Genomic DNA, 15,528 nt, shown 5'->3' with positions numbered 1-15,528 from the left:
GTGAAGGGCAGGACTGGGTCCAGATGAGCCAGTAGACAGATGAATGGCAGGTCCAGACAGGGGAACAGGAGGATGGAGAATGACAGCTGAATAAGCCACATCAACAGTGGGCTTCAAACTGAGAAGAAACCCCTGGGACAGTTAGATGTTCTCTGATAGTCCATTCTTTCGAACACACACACACACACACACACACACACACACACACACACACACACACACGCACACACACGCACGCACTTTGGGACGGGGAGTGGCATTACCATCTATCCCTGTACTAGGCTTCTGCCTCTTTATGAAGTCTGGGTGATGAATTTCTACCTTTTTCTTGGTCTAGTATGTCTGGTGAGTTCTTGGGTCTGGTTTCTCCAGTATAAATTTAACATGCCCATGTGCCCCTGCAGTCTCACATCTCTCTGCTAAATTTTAGGGTAGCACCCTCCTCCTAAGCTGACTTGGGAAGCATAAAGTTTTCTTAAAGCAACCGACCGGTCTCTGTGTCATCTATCCCGACCACCTCGCTACATTCTTGGATGCAGGCCGCACAGCAGGTGCGACACCCTTTCTGCTCTCAGAAGTAAGGTGTTTAGTAATCTGTGTATCCTGTGTGGTGCTGAACAGATGGTATCATTCCTGTGCCCACCTAGGTACACAGTCACCCTCCATCTTCAAAATGGAGTCAAAAGCTGCATATAAAATGGCGTCTCTCTGTTCATAAAGAAAATTCCTATTACTGTTTTTGAAACTTTTCCATGTCTAACCTTATTACTTCAAAATAAAATGGTGGTTTTTTTTTAAAGAAAAAAAAGGAGTGTCTCAGCCTGAAAGGAAAAAAAAACATAGTTTGGGGGCACACACCTTTAATCCCAGCACTCTGGAGGCAGAGGCAGACAGATCTCTGTGAGTTCAAGACCAGTATGGTGTACAAAGCAAGTTCCAGGACAGCTAGGACTTGGTTGCACTGAGAAACTTTGTCTCAAAAAAGTCAATAACAGCAACAAACAAGCAAAACCTCAAACCAAAAAACTTCTTTTTTTAAAAAAGTTTTTTGAGACAGGGTTTCTCTGTAATAACCCTGGCTGTCGTGGAACTTGCTCTGTAGATCAGGCTGGTAGATTTACCTGCCTCTGCCTCTCAAGTGCTGGGATTAAAAGTATGCACCACAATACAGGACACAACTTTATCTCAACAAATAGGAAGCACCCTAAAAACACATGGGGATGCTCGGGTGTCCGGATAGGGGCTCACTGACCTGACTTAGCAAGGCTCCTTCTTTTGCAGGGAGGAAGTTCAGAGATGGAACGGGGGACAGGGAGCATGGGAGCCTGGGTGAAGTGTGGCCAAGTAGAGGATCACTGTCCACACCTAGTGTACACATACATCGACATAGTCTAAAACTCCACACATGTACATAACAGTGGCCCTCACAGACACAGCCTTTCATGTGTGGGGGTGCACCTCAGTAGAGACGCTGGCCCACAAGTCCTCATCCCTTCCTTTACACCCCACACACGCCCTACAGCCACTCTCCCATATGTGTAGGTTTAAATACATCCAGTCTGATCAGGTACTTTTTGCTTTGTTTTTTCAGAAATGTATAGTTAAAAAAATTAATACAAAGAGTGTTGAGCCCCATGGACTTAGAAACCACTCTCGTCTCCTTACCTTGTTCTGAAATGCAGCTGGATAGCCCAGAACTGCCTGAACAGAATGGCTAAGCTGGGGACAGAATGGGTCACTACCCTGGGCAGAAGGGCCCCATGTACTGGGAGCTGGCTGTGGTTCAGAAGTGAATGGGGAACTGGAAATCCCAGTAAGCCCTGGTTCTGAGCATGCCACTCATAGTAATAGTGGATTAAGGATCAAAAAAGCAGGTTGGGAGAAGGTGTATGAAATTGGAAACAAGAGGCTGTTAAGCTGTTCCCACCAGCCAGGAATGCACATGAAACTACAAAGGATGACCTCAGTCTAGGACCCAAAGCACACTCCAACAGACGCAAAATAGAGATAAATAGAGATGCCCCAGCCCAGCCAGGAGGGGACTCTTTCAGCATGTCTTGGAAAGGAACTAAATAGCTCTGAACCCAAGAGGACATTTTAGAGGAAAGAAGGAAGCACTTAGGGTTGAAGGGTAATGGATCATGATGCTAGGGATCAGGAGGGAGACTGGAGTAAACCATGGGACCCTTTGCTTCCATTACATAGCCTCCATGTTGGTTAGGTGCATGAGTTACACGTAGGACTTGAGAAACTGACAGAGCAGCCAGGAACTAAATGAGAAGTAGAGAATCTAGCAGACCATGATAAACAGAAGTTAATAAGTAGGGACTTGTATGGGGAGGGTCACAAAGGCCAAAACCTGGTCTCTGGGACAGGTGAGTGGCGTCAGCTGCCATCTGATAGAAAGTTCAGTGGCCAGAGGGGACAGATACAGATAATGGGAAGCCGGAAAGAGGGCTATAACTGCAGAGATGGCCCAGACTTAATTGCCCTACAAGAATGTCACAAACACATTGCAGCAATCTGTCTGAAGACTGGAAAAAACAGACCAGTCCCCAGGGGAAATATGACATGCAAACAGGGCTAAGGTGAAGAGTAAACCAACTCTTGAAAGGTGCTGACACCATGGCTAAACCATTCCCTCCAACACTGCCCTACACTTTAAAAAAGAGTATCATAACCATGGCTTCACTTCAGAAACCAGAATGGTGGGATGTGAGTTTATCAACACACAAAAAGGGTGCAAAAGCACCAACAACATGCTGCAGACTGGCATGCAGCTCAGTGGTAGAGCATTTGCTTAACATGCAGGAGAACCCTGGCGCTGCAAAGGTCAAAAAACTTTTTTACAATAGCACAGAACACATCATGACTCTGGAAGTTGGGCATGGTGACACTTGCCTTTAGTCTAGCACTTGGGAGGCAGAGGCAGGCAAATCTCTGGGAATTTGAAACCAGCATGGTCTACATATAGAGTTCCAGGTTAGTCAGGGCTACACAATGAAACCCTGGCTCACAACAACAAAACCAAAAATAATCATGGTTCCAGCAAGAAAGTCAAGGAGGCTGTCTTCCAAAAACCTACAGAGAAGCTTTACTCTGGGAAGTAGATGGCTGAAATATTCTCTTTATGATAAAGAACCAAGCAAGAGTCTAGCCTAGTGACACTCATCTGTGATCCCAGCACTTGGGAGAGTTGGGTAGGAGGATTGCTGAGAATTTGAGGCCAAACAACCTGGGCTACAGAGTGAGACCATGTACAAAAATACAAAAAAAGGTAAGTCACTGGTCATGGTGACTCTGGTGACTCATATTTGCCATCCCAGCACTTTGAAGGCTGAAACAAGACGATTTTGTGAATTCCAGACAAGCCTAGACTACATATGGAGTGAGCTCCAGTGTGGCCTGTGCTATAAAGTAAGGCTATCTCAAAAACTAAAAAAAAGTAAGTAAAGATGGGCTGTGTCTAAGTTGGCAGCATGCTTGCCTAGCATTTACAAGGCCCTGGGTTCCATCCCTAGCACTTTAGGGATGAGGCAGGAGGATCAAAATTTCAAGGCTATCTTCACCTAATCAGCTGGACTACATGAGGCTCTGTCTCAAAAACAAACAACAATAAAAAAATTAAGGCAAAAGAACAAGAACGTCAGCTTGTACTTCAAACAGACCAGATGTCCCAGTCAGAGCTTGAGACAAGATAAAGGAATGTTTTGAAGAGGGATTTCTAGGCAAAGAAAGACTCTGTTATCATTATGTACAGCTGAACCAAGGGTTCTGGACTGTCAGAAGTGAGCAAGATGGAGTAGTGGAGGCTCCTTTAGGCTCAGAGCAGAGCTGAGACCTGATGGCTTGAAGATGCTGTCCAGAGGTAGCTGTGGTGCTGTGCTCTGAGAATCCAGCAGTTGAGGAGGCTGAGGCAGGAGGATCATGTGGCCAGATTGGACTGCATAGTGAGAGAGACTGTTTCCTCCTTCCCTCCCCAAAGAAAAGTGTACCATTCAAAATGGGAATTTTTATTTTTAAAAATTAATTCTTATTATTATTATTTGTGCATGTGGTGTGTGCATATGAGCCTGCCATGCTACTCGTGTAAAGGTCAGAGAACAACTTTGGGGAGTTGGTTCTCTTTTTCTCCCAAGGAATTTGGGGATCTCGGGTTGTTGGGCTTGCACAGCAAGCATTTGTGCCCACTGAGCCCTCTTGTCAGCCTCCACACTAAAAAAATTTCAAGCATATAAGAATAAATCCAACAAAAGACACACATGACTGTTCTGGAGAAGGTATAAAAATAGTCTCCCATTGAAAGACATTCAAGGGACTAGGGCTACTTACTGGCCCTGTACTCCAGTTAAAGAGAAAGTCTGGGACACTGGCAGCAGCTCAGAGAGAAGAACTCCATGCAAGACCATAGTGGGATTCACAGGGACCCATTGGGTCCATACAGTGGGTAGAGACAGGCTTAGTCCCATGGGGTGTGGGCAGGGGACTCAGAGCCTTGCAGCAAGGTGAACTGTGACTAACAGAGCACAAGGGGAGGTGCCTGGGATGGGGAGCACCCTGTCCAGACACCAGGGGGTGCTCAGGTGCCAGGATGGAGAGCTTGCAGCCTTGAATAACAGGCTTCTTTGTTGATGCGTAGGGATGGGCTCAGGGGGGAAAGTAAGGGCCTGGCTGCAGTGTGGCTAAGCAGAGAATCTTGCCAAAATAAGTATTATTTATCATCCACAGAAAACCCTAGGCAGTTCTAGGAAGAAGTGGCAATTGTACCAAATCAGAAGTTTGAGCTAAGTGTGACCACAGGTAGGGCACTTGTGTAGTCCTAGCACTTGGGAGAGAGAGTCTAACAAATCCCAAATCTGAGACCAGCTTGGGTAAGTTCAAGACCAGCCTGGGCTACACAGCAAGACCCTGCCTCAGATAACCAAAGCTTGGGCAGTGGATGTGGGAAGAAGAAAGAAAGAATTTTAAACACCCACCCATCAAGGGCCAAAGATCAGGCTTTAGTCATCAAGAATTCCGTACCACTGAAGCATCTGACCCACAGTCCAGTTACTAAGGCAGGGCCCAGAAGGTCCATGCTGGATGGAGGGGAGCAGCATGCAAAGGGGGAATGCAGCAAGACACCAGCCCAGACAAGCTAAAATCATTGTATATTTCAGAAGTAGATTGGGCTGGGTGTGGGTCAGTGGTAGCACACTTATTTCATTATGCACAAGGCCTTGTGTTTGAGCCCCAGAAACTCAAAAACCAAAACCTAACCTAACCTAAAAAATTTATCATCTGTGCTAGGACTTGCAGAGCACGGCGGAATTCAGATGAAGGGTCCCTGGAGCTTTGTAGGGGAGGGGACATGCGGGCCAAGGGGCCACAAAAAGCCTAGGGGTGCATTCCTCACGTTCCTTGTCTTGAGCCAGCACTGGACAGGCGGGTGGAGGCTTTTCCTGTTTTAATTATGCCTTCTTCTGTACATCTCAACAGTTAAACAGTTCAATAAGGACTTTCTATGGAGGGAAGGACATCACAAAAACTCTATCTTTATGTTCACAAGCAAACAGAACAAAAACTGCTGTAACTAGGGAAAGCCATAAATAAACCCTATCTTTGTCTGTCTGGCCAGTGAAGCCCCGAGCCCCCAGCTCAGGCAGGAACCACGCACGGATGCCTGCTTTTGCCATTACTGCCTTACCCGGGTCTGAAAACCCAAGACAATGCGAAAAGATGTTCAACGGAAATAAGATGTATAACTTCTGGAAAGGAGGAGACCAAAATACCACATTCTTGCGGCCCCCAGAGAGCCGGCGGAAGAGTTCTCAGGATGAATGAGGGGTTCAGGCAGCAGTCAGATGCGAAGTGTGTATTGTAAATCAATATATTTTATTATTTTCCACCAGCAACCAGCCAGAAGATACAAAGGGGGTGGGGAAGTTTCCATTAAAGAAAAAATCATAAAAACAACAGCCGAAACCAAAGGCATAAAAGTATTTGGACACGATCCTCCTGAGAACTGTCTTAGTCTACAGAAAGAAAATTTCAAACTACTAAAACATGTTAAAATGAAACTTGAGGAAAAGATAAAAACAGAAAAAAGCATGCTTTTTCACAGAAAGCTTAACTCTTAAAATAATCTTTTTTTTTCAAAATTAGTGCACACTGTATAGTTTACCAGATTTTTTTAACCAAAATTATTTTCTATTTGATTGTCTGTTTGTTGGGACAGGGTCTCATGTAGTCTAAGCTGACTTTGAGCTCATTATGTAGCCAAGTCTGGCATTATGTAGCCAAACCTGTCTCCACCTTCCAAGTGCTGGGATGACACATTAGGGCCCCAGTGTTCAGGATCAACCAGAACTCGAATAGGGCTTTCCTGAAAGTGAAGGCAGCCTTTGGAGTGACAAATCTAAGATTCAATACAGAAGAAGCATGCAGACGCAGCTAAGAAAGCACAGGGTCCAGTCTCAGAAGGTGTGCTCCCCGCCTGCTGCGACTGCACAAAGCCTCCTCCGTCTTTGTCTCCCGTGACCCTCACAGCAAAGGAAGTAGACCCTACCATCATTTGGATTCCCAGAGCAGCACACAGAAGCTCAGGCCAGTCCCCACAAAGCCCCCAGACCACCCAGCTACCAAGTGACAAGCTCAGCAGGGACACCCTGACCATGCCTTCCATGCCCTCTGCTTTCCTAGACTGTAGAATTCATCCTTTTCCCACAGTGTCTACCAGTGTAAAACTGTGAACACATGAGAGTTTGGGGAGGGGTGTGGGACAGCCCAGTTGAGAAGGGGATATATTTAACAGAGAAGAATGGGAAAATAAAATATAAATTTGGGAGGGAAAAAAGAGAATGAGATTTTTGCTTTATGCCAATAACTAAAAGGAATTAGGAAGTTCAGTAGAAGAAAGATTGTTAAAAATAAAATCAGGGTGGATGTGATCAAGATACATTGATTATGTGTATGAAATGGTCAAAGAATAAATAAAATAGTATTTTAAAACAAAATAAAAATTCAGAAGGATAGTAAAATCTGGTCGGCTTTTTTGTTGTTGTTGTTGTTGTTGTTTTGTTTTGCTTTGTTTTCAGGTTGAGAAACATTTTTCCCCACCATAAAACAAACAGAATTGTGGAAGGAAAGGAGGCTAGTAAATTCTACCTCTTAAAAGTTAATGTTTTTGAAACAGAGTCTCATGTAGCCCAGGCTGGCCTTGAACTCACTGTGTAGCCCCGGCTGATCTTAAACTCATGGTGTTGCTCAACATGACCTTGAACCTCTCTCTGATCCTTCTGCTTCCACTGCCTAAGTGCTGGGAAACTTTAAATTTCTATACGTCAAAACATTGCCCATCAAAATGAAAAGGCATATTTCCACTCCTGGCTAAATGGAGTAATAGAGACGGATTTACCCGCCTGCCTGCAGCAGCCAACCAAACAACAGAACAAAACAAAACAGACACAAAACCATGGAACAATGATGTCTAGGGCGCCGCACATCAGCTGGCAAAGACAATGACCCCTGCGCAACGGAAACGTCTAGGGGCCTCTCACTGCCCAGCTCTCTTCCCTGAGAGAATTCCCAGGCCTCAGGCAGGAAGGGAGCAAGGTGGAGCCTCAGGATACTTGAGTGAAAGAGCTGAGCAGAGGGGCTGAGGGGTGAGGTAACTGGAGTTCAAGAGACAGACTGGGGGGGGGGGGCGGGCAGTACTGCACAGAGGGAGAACCTGAGGTCCTGCAAACACCAGTCAGTTGCACAGCAAGCATGGTTGGGGCCAACACGAGCCTGGGAAACAGCCCTCTGAGCACTGCAGCTTCCCAGGCCCAGGAATGGTGTCTGTTCCCACCAGCCAGGGCAGAGGGCTGCAGGCTCACAGGTCTTGGGTCTGGGAAACCTTGCCCAAGTCTTGGGGACCTTTGGCCTGGAGCTGAACATTCTTCCAGACCTGCCTGTGAGAAATCATAAAAACAAGACCTGAAAGATCCAACTCCCACCCCCTCCCCCCACATCCCCCGCCTCTGTGTGTATGTTTTGAGATAGGGTTACAGCCTGCTTACTCAGTTTCTACAGTGTTAGAGATCAAACCCAGGACTTCGTGTGTGCTGGGCATGCAGTCTATCAACTACAAAGCTCAAAAATATTTATAGAAATGTAAAGATATTAAGCACTTGCTGAGACAAAACTCAGGATGTCCGGGGTCCCATAAAATCCATCAAGCAGAAACAAAGCAGGAAAGGGGCAGGGATCACCAAGTCAAAGCAAATGGGGTGAAGCAGAATGAGACCCCAAGGTCCCCACTAAGATAGACTGTGGGGGGCTCAGCTGGAAGGCCCTGATTACAAATATGGAATGAAGAGATGAATATAAGCTCAAATCAATGCAAAGTGGAGTTTGGGGTCGGTGGGTAGGGGGCCATGGGACAAAGCAAACAGCTCTGAAGGCTGTGGGCTGGAAATGGTCCTGAGCACAACGGCAAGCAACAGATGTGTTCTTAGCATGCACAAGGTCCTGGCTTCCATCTCCAGCACACAAAATGCAAAGGCAAACAAAACTAAGTGATTGGTCTAAACATCCCAGTTAAGCAGCAGACTGCAAACTGAGGCTGGGATGTGGCTCCAACCATAGAAGACTTGCCTGGTGAGCATGAAACCCTGGGGTCAATCCCCAGCACCACATAAGTATTATAGTGTACAGCTGCCATCCCTGGACTACATGTGACAAAAAAACAAAACAGTTACTTTGTCTTAGAACAGCCCATACTCACTCCTGGGCATGTTTACCTCTTTTCTTTTTTCTTTACCTTAACCCTTGTGCTTAAAATCATTACTAGAAATGCCTTTTTAGAAACTAGAGAGATGGCTCAGTGGTTAAAAGCACTTGCTGCTTTCTCAGAAGACTTTCGTTTGATTCCCAGCAGCCACATGGCAGTTCACAACCATCTGTAACTCCAGTCCCAGAGGATCCAATGCCTTCCTCTGCCTTCTGGGGACAAAGCTCCCCAGATATACACATATAGGAACACACGCACACATACAAAATAAAAATACATTTAAAAGAAAATAAAAATGTTTTTTTTATAGATCCAAATCTGTTTCATACTGGCAAAGAAAGAAAGGAAGGGGAGAGAAAATCAAGCTTGTCAGACTGGATTTTAAAAAAAAGACACTCCCTCCCACCTTCCCGCTCCCACCCCCCCTTCCCCCCAATGCTTTAAATGTAGACACAAATGGTTTAAAAGAAATAACAAAGTTTCAAACGATGCCAGCAGAAACTCAGAGAACTGAAAAGAAGAATAAAGGAGTCCCCAGCTGAGCCAGGCTGCAATGTGCCCAGTGTGCCATGACCATCCCAGCACTGGAGAGGCTGAGGCAGGAGGATTGGGAGTGTGAGGCCAACTTGGGTTATATAGTGAGACATTGTTTAAGAGAAAGACAAGGGTGAGAAACATCGGCTGGTGGTCTAACACTTTAGTGACTGTCTCCCAATAATTAACAGCACAAGTGAGCAGAAAATCAGCAAGCCTGGGGTGGACCTGACCATACAATCACCTATGGTGGCTTGATTGACAGTGACAGGGCATCCCCTGTGAGGCATGCTCTTACCAGTGTGTAGGAAATACTCACCCACACCGGCTCGAATTCTGGGCCTTTACATCAGCCTTAATAGGTTGAGAAGGATTCAAGCCCTATAAAGTATGTGCTTTGACCATAATGGAATTAAATTATAAATCAATAACAGAAAGATCCTTGGAAAATCCCCAAGTATTTGGAAACTCAATAACATACTTTTAAACAAGAAAAAAAAACCCAACAAGGAAATTGGGGAGTGTTCTCAACAGGATGAAAATGAACACCCAGCGCTGAGGGCTAAGAAATGCCACTCAGGAGGCACTCAGGGGAAACGCTTGTTGCCTAAGGCCTGTGTGAGAAACTGAGAAAGGGCTTGACCCGGGGATCTCAGCTCTCACATCTCTGAACACAGAAAAAGAAAAACAGCCGGACCAAAGGAAGCAGGAGGAGGGAAATGGTCCAGCCGGGAAGTGGAAGCTGGGGAGGTCAAAAACAAAAAAGCAATGGGAAAAATCAAGAAAACCCAAACTTGGTTCTTAGAGAATCAGTACAATTGACCATCCCCTGGTCAATATGATGGGGTGGAGGACCTAGAAATTGTCACCATTGGGAAAGAGTGAGGTGGCACCATTACAGCCTCTAAGGAAATATTTTGAACAACTTTATGTTAATAAAACTGATAAGTTAGCCGGGCGTTGGTGGCGCACGCCTTTAATCCCAGCACTCGGGAGGCAGAGACAGGCGGATCTTTGTGAGTTCGAGACCAGCCTGGTCTACAAGAGCTAGTTCCAGGACAGCCTCCAAAGCCACAGAGAAACCCTGTCTCGAAAAAACCAAAAAAAACAAAACAAAACAAAACAAAACAACAACAACAAAACTGATAAGTTAACTAAATGGACACATTTCTTGAAAAACTCAAAATGCCAGAGCTGTCGAGAAGCAGGGCTCTGGGAATGCTCACAGTATAGAAAACAACTCAAGTCTTTCCTCCCAACCCCCCCAGGAGCATGGCTTCTCCAAAGATCTGACCAAATATTTAAAGAAGCGATAATAACCATTATATACATTCTTAAAAAGAATAAAGAGGACAGAGTACCTCCCAACTGCACAAGGTAGATTATCCTATACAAAATCAATGTCATTATAAGAAACTAACAGTGTGGACTGCTCCAAACACACACACACACACACACACACACACACACACACACACACACACACACACACAACTAAAATTTTAGCCAGTAGAATCTAGCTCTCCATAAAAAGGATAATGCATGACAATCATTGGTCTATCTCAGGAACTAATGAACAGTTACTGTAACACTGGGAAAATCAAAGTGACCCATTGTATGAGGAATTCAACAAGGAAAAACACCACAGGCTGATCTTTTTTGTTCTTTGGTTGTTTGAGAGAGAATCTCTTGTAGATCAGGCAGGTCAGCACTAGCCAGGTAGCCTAGGTTAGCCTCAAATGTGTGACCCTCGTGCCTCCACCTCTTGAGTGCTGGGATTACGGCCCAGCTGACATGATCATCTCGATTAAGTACAGGAATAACATTAGCAAATATTCATTCCTGACTTAAGGGTGGAAACAGCAGCTCGGTTCCTCCAAGAGGTCCAAGGCAGCCCCCCTCCCCTGCTGAGAACAAGAAGGGACCTGGGATAGCTGCTGTCCCCAGGCCCCTGCTGTGCCCTCTTGCATTTCTCCAGTGGGGTTGCTCACTTGGGCAACTGCAGCAGAAGCAGCTGCAGATATGAAGGGGAAATTGAAAGCAGTTTTGTTTGCAGATAATACAGGCATCTTGTCTAATAAAAATCTATAAAGAGTTGCAAACATGGGTTTGGTAAGGTTGCAAGAGACAAGATGGATACACAAGGTCAATTTATTTCCACAGAATGGTCTGGCATTGACATCTCCAAGATGCCACTTTCCAATGATATAAAAATACACCATGCTTAGTGACAGTTCTGACACTGTGAGATATCAATACATTGAAAAAGCAAAACACAGAACTGAAGAACATCCTTGGGTAAGTGAGGCTGCTGAGGGGCTAACATTGATAAGCAGCCCAGTTCTCCCTGAATTTGTAAAAATTAACTGGCGATTGTAAAATTTAAGCTGATGGTGAAACCTGCTGAGACTGAGATAAAATTGTTCTTGTCAGACCCAAACAACTTGAGAGCCGGGAAGCAATAAAGACCTCCTGCCTGACTGGCTGAGATAACTACTTTCTCAGGCGCATTCTGAAGGCCCACCAGAGATTTCTTCTCATTCCACACCCGGGTCCGCTCTGCACGTATGCACAGATTTCTGCAACAAAGTTTATCTTTAACATTCTTTAAGCCTGCAGCAATGCCTACAAGACACTCTGGACAGAACACATAACCCCTCCGAGGTACCTCCACCAAGGAGCTGGCGCCAAAGCTGCCCCTGGCTCTTCAAGATTGACCGGTGAACTTTGTTCCCAGGGAGCTTACGTAAATGTCTCCCTTTTTCTGCTCTTAAAAAACTTCCCGTTGACCCAACTTTTGAATGCACACATACTTTACAGTGGCACCAGGGTTTCCTTACAACGCTCTGCAGATCAGATCCCCTGTAAACATCATCACTGGTGATGTTTTTGTGGACAGAATCTAGCAAATGGCCCCAAACAGCCCAAACATCCTTGAACAAGAACAATAAAATCAAAGAGCCTATATTCTGAGAACAAAAACTCCAAACGGGGTGGCATGGTATAAAACACCAAAATAGATCAAAGGAACAAGATGGTCCAGAGATGAGCACGCAGGACAAGAAAAAACTTTTTATTACATGTACTTATTTATTTTATGTGGAGGGCATGCACGACACAGTGCTTATGTAGAGGTCAGAGGCCAACTCTTGAGAGTTGACTTTCTCCATGTGGGTTCTGGGAATCCGACTGAGGTAGTCAGCTTGCATAGCAAGCGCTTTTACCCACTGAGCTGTCACTGATTTTCAACACAAGGTGCAAAGGCATGTAGGTACAAAACTGTTTCTTAGAGAAAATTAACTAAAACAACTGAATATCCAAATACAAAGAGAGAAAATGAAAAAATAAACAAATAAAAGAAAAATAACAGAGTTCATACCCCATACTAGATGTAAAGTCTATTTAAAAAAAAAGAATACTAGGAACAGAATACAAGAGAAAAATCTTTGTGATTGAGGGTCATTCAAAGGAGTATTTGGCACAACATTGAAAGCACATTCTCTAGAACAAATTGACAAATTGGAATTCATCATCATCATTATTACTATTATTATTATTAATTTGGTTCTTCAAATGGTAACTACAGGGACACTGAGGAGACAAGCTAGGGAACAAGAGAGAGACTCTCTGCATAACATGAGATTCATTAGGTCTGATTCAGGATCCCTAAGGAACTCTCAAAAATCAACAGTTTGAAAACGAACACCCCAAATGCAAACGTTGGGCCAAGATCTGAACAGCAAGACAGGAAGAGGCACATGGAAGAAACTGTTCAGCAAACTGTGTATGATGACACATGCCTGCAATCTCAGCACTGTGGAAGCTGTGCAGAATGACTTCGGAGAGTTTGGGGCTAACCTGATCTACTAGTGAGATGCTGTTCCAAAAAGCCAAAAGAGCCAGATGTGGTGGTACCTGGCATAATTTTAATTTGAAGCACTCTACTGGGAAAGCAGAGACAGGTGGATCTTTCTGTCTTAAAAACAAATAAATAAACAAAGGAGTATTCAGCACAACATTGAAAACAAAAAGAAGGGCTAGAGAGATGTAGCTCAGCTGGTAGAATGTTTGCCTAGCATGCCCAGCATGTTCAATGCCCAATACCACTTAAACCATCATGATAGTGCATGCCTGTGAACTAACACTCACGAGGTGGAGGTAGGATTAAGAGTTAAAGGTCATCTCAGCTGTACAGTAAGCTAAAGGGCATGAGCTTCTGTAGCTGTCTTCTATCCATCTATCTATCTATCTATCCATCCATCCATCCATCTATCTATCTATCTCTATCTGAGAGTTGGAGGAAGAGAGAGACAAGGCAGGAGAGGCTGGGAAGGTCAGACCATGAAGGTAAATACTAATTGACTATATAGCAACCTGGGAACCTGGGTGATGAACCTCAGCAGAAATGCACTGTGAAAGTTTTCAGACAGCAGAGTCCACAACCTGCAAGTTCTTTCCATGGCACATCAAAAAAACGGCAGGGAGCAAGGAAGTGTGGGAAGGACCACAAAGAGATGCTTCGTTGGCATCTCAGATGACAATCTGTGTTAACACAAACCCAAATACCCACTGTAAATATGGCCTGTCAATTATACATTATGAAAGTCACCTTCAAATTAAAAGGATAATGGCAAATTGGAAGAGGGATGTGGGGTGGGGAGGGGGCGCGCGACAGGTTTTCTTTATAGTTCAGGCTGGCTTCCAACTCACCATGTCGCTGAGGATGACTTCAGACTTCTGATTCTCTTGCCTCCACCTCTTGTGATGGGATCACAGGCATGCCCCACCATGTCTGGTTTATCCAGTGCTAGAGATGTGGCTTGTCCGAAGGCCACTGCCACTGCATCTGAGCCAGAATGGAACTGAGGTTAGTGTTGGGAGGATCTGGTGTGTCCCCGGAAGTCTTCCCCTACATTGTCTATCCTTCAGTCCCAGAATCACTTGACATTGAACCTCAAAATTCCAACCAGAAGAACATTGTGGAACCTTGGACAAGCTTGGGGTAGGCACTTGAAATGGCATAGTGTTCCCTTTCACAGTGTGTCCCAAGAGCAGCTGCTTATCACTCTCCTAAGGCCCTTCCTTCTCTCTTTTCCAAGCCATGAGGACCCCAGCTTCCAGGCCTTGTGGCAATTCCCTGCTCAGCACCTTCTTCATCCCCAGCACTCTCTACTCTGGCCCTTTAGGGAATCTTTTCTCCCTGAGTTACACACCATATGTTACGTGTGTTGTTGCCTTGTACTTGGATGCTTTCTTCCCAAGGGATGTCTCAGAACCACCACATTTTAGATCAAGCCACCTGGGTAGCTCAGTTTGGGTAAAGGTGCTTGCTTCTAAGCCTGATGAATCGAAATTCAGTCTTTGAGACCTACATTATTTATCAAGTCTCTTTCCCAGCAGGCACGGTCAGCTTTGAACTCAACTTTGGGCTACAACCTTGAGCCGATCAACTGGCAGCTTTAAATATGGCTACCAACAATGCTTAGCAAGGAAACATCAACACTGAACTTTTCTGGCCCGCATGTCCCCTCTTCTAGTCAGTGGCCTCTTAGAAGAGGTGTGGAGTGGGGAGAGTACAGGGCTGTGGTAGGTCAGTCAAACTGAACAACAAGAGAAGGGCGAAGAAGGGGGAGAAAAGTCTGACGTGGAGATGTAGGGAGGGAGGCCTCAGAACCCAGACTAGGCTAGGACCATCTGCTGCTGGGCAACAACCTATCCAGGCAATAGTCTCTTGAGCCATAACCACACTCAGTATGTACCATAACACAGGAGGCCTGGATATGGGCATCTGGGCAAGGGCCTGTGCTCATTACTTCATTGCTCACCTTCAATTCCTTCATCCTAGATAACCCCAATGGTCATTTTCATCACTAAATAGGTGGGGGGGCACTCCAGATGCTCCTAGAACAATGGTTCTCAACCTCACAATGGTTCTCAACCTCTTTCACGGGGGTCTCTAAGTCCATAGAAAACACAGATATTTACAGTATGATTCATAACAGTAGCAAAAGCACAGTTATACAGTAGCAATGAAAATAGTTTTATGGTTGGGAGTCACGACAACATGAGGAACTGTTTTGAAAGGTCACTGCCTTAGGAAGGCTGAGAACCATTGTCCTAGAGTCAGCACTATTCTACCCAGCTAGACCTAGAAACACAGCATGGCCAGTCTTGGGAACTAGAACCTCCTGGGGGTGCACTGCGGGGGGGCCCTTATAGGGTACCTGATACCCTTGCCT

The sequence above is a fragment of the Mesocricetus auratus genome, unplaced genomic scaffold (assembly GCF_017639785.1).
Source record: "Mesocricetus auratus isolate SY011 unplaced genomic scaffold, BCM_Maur_2.0 Super-Scaffold_4256, whole genome shotgun sequence".
NCBI lineage: Eukaryota > Metazoa > Chordata > Mammalia > Rodentia > Cricetidae > Mesocricetus > Mesocricetus auratus.
This window is presented reverse-complemented; position numbering follows the sequence as displayed.